Source organism: Alligator sinensis, unplaced genomic scaffold, assembly GCF_000455745.1.
Source record: "Alligator sinensis unplaced genomic scaffold, ASM45574v1 scaffold73_1, whole genome shotgun sequence".
NCBI lineage: Eukaryota > Metazoa > Chordata > Crocodylia > Alligatoridae > Alligator > Alligator sinensis.
Genome location: NW_005841838.1, coordinates 472,690 through 474,933, shown reverse-complemented (window position 1 = coordinate 474,933; position 2,244 = coordinate 472,690). Strand labels below are relative to the sequence as shown.

Below are 2,244 nucleotides of genomic sequence, written 5' to 3'. Positions count from 1 at the left end.
GGATCAGGCACTTTCTATTGGGCCAGCCAGGAAAAAAGGTTGAACACCAATGTCCTAGTTCATACAAGATCATCATGAACTCCTTTGTGAATGACATCTTCGAGTGCATCGCCGGTGAGGCGTCCCGCCTGGCGCACTACAACAGGCGCTCGACCATCACATTGTGAGAGATCCAGACGGCCGTGAGGCTGCTGCTGCCCGGGGAGCTGGCCAAGCACGCTGTGTCGGAGGGTAGCAAGGCTGTCACCAAGTACACCAGCTCCAAGTAACCTGCTTCTGGCTTCGTCCCCAGAACCTCTTAACCCAAAGGCTCTTTTAAGAGCCCCCCACTTATTCTACGAGAGAGCTGTGTTACCTGCTTTGTTAACCTAGTTATAAAGCAATTCAGCATAGTATTATTGATTTGTATATGAACTTGGGGGCGGGGTGAGTAAATACCATTACATATGCTCACCTATAGACCACGGGAATGCTTCATTTTGCTAGCCTTATTCGAATCCATGTTTATTTAAAAACGACTCTCCTTTTTAAGCTATAAGAGTTATTTTGGGGTTTTTTTCCTCTTACAATACCTTAGCCCTATTCTATGTCTGGTATAGCTCAGGAAAAGGTCTAGGTTTTCTCGAAACAAAAAATGCTCTAGATCTGAGGGCTGAATTTGAAAGGGGTTTTTTGTTTGTGATTGGGGGAACTAAAAGTCCTGCACCCCCTCTCTTTTTCTCCTTTTCCTCCAGCATTGGATTGTAGTGCTATTGTCTCAAGCACTCCTCGTTAGTATAGTAGTAAGTATCCCTGCCTGTCATGCAGGAGACCGGGGTTCAATTCCCTGATGGGGAGGCTGCTACATGTTTTGGGGGTCAGACTCGATGATCTATTGAGGTCCCTTCTGACCCTAACATCTATGAATCTAAGATGAAATGTGATGTTTCTATTGATTGCAATCATTCAGAGCCAGGCATTAAACAGCTGCATTAACTCTAGTTATACTCAAGCACTTTCAACTGAATCAATATTCAGTGGTAAAGTCTCTCTGTAGGTTGGGACTTCAGAGCACCCTTTTTAGCTTTGTTTCTTCAGGCTGTCTGTGAATTCTCAGTGTTGGAGAACCAGATGTCAGCAAGTACCTCAGAATTTTGGCTCTTGTATGTAGTACAGTTACTGGAAATAACTGTTTAGAATAAATATTGTCATGTAATTCCAATAGGTATTTAAGTACATATGGGGGTTAAATGCCCTTATTCAATGACTGAATAAAACAGCTCCACATGATCAAAAATTCTTTCCCACCTGTGACCTGGAATGATGTAGCCCCAAGATTTGTATTGGAGATCTCCAAGCTAATTTCCTTATATTGAGAACAAGTTGGAAGAAGAGCATTTTCAAACCATAGTTCCATTTTCAGACTCTAAAGATAGCTAGAAGGTTAATACCTGTTGGAAGTCAAAACTATTCCATGCCTTATTTTTTAATAATCAAGTATGTTCCTTTCTTTAAATCACTTGCTTTCTTCCCCAGATTTGCTGCTTTAAAAACACTGCTGTCTTGCTTTTAACTGGGCTAATGTTAGAAATAAGAGCACTTCACAAGTTTTGGATCCAGTGACAGTAAATCTGAAGACAAAGTACAATTGAACTCTGATTAGGGACTATTGTCTGTTAAATACTAATCTAATAGTGACATCCTTTTCTCCCTCTGTCATGTATACTTTTCTTCATCCTCTCATTTCATTTTCTTGACTATAGTTACAAGCCACTGAAGTCAGCATATACGTATTGTTTCAAAGCATAGGGTAAGGACTAAGAAGTGAAGAATATTTTGGGAAAATATGCACATTTCAAGAGAAAAGGTAGAGTCATGCTAGTCCCTTGTGTGGTTAGAGGACTAGAGAAAAATATCACTAGAGCTACCATCAATGGGCAGGACAAAGTAGAAATTTCAGAACTGCTCAGATCACTGTGTATTTAGTTCATGCAGTGTTTGTAGAAAAAAAAAGAACATTTTCTATAATATTCATAAATAAGAACAATTGAGAACTCAAACAACAAGCAATAAGAAGGAATAATGTTAAATCTCAGTGCTAAGAAGGCTATTGAGAGTGTGGAGTAGATTTGCCCTTTAAGTTGTTTGGAGAGGTTGTTGTTTTTTTTTTAAAGAGGAAATTAATATTAAGCAAGCTTTTGACTAGGACAGAAAACAAAAGAAATGTATCACTTTGTTTTCCATGACAAGGAGGAACCAAGGAAG

General features: G+C 39.7%; 1 non-coding gene across 1 annotated transcript; it reads left to right on the top strand.

Moving 5' to 3' along the window:
* The first annotated feature begins 765 nt into the window (after window positions 1-765).
* On the top strand, window positions 766-837 carry TRNAD-GUC. The gene has a single exon. It is a non-coding gene; the product is annotated as a tRNA-Asp (tRNA).
* The last annotated feature ends 1,407 nt before the right edge of the window (window positions 838-2,244 follow it).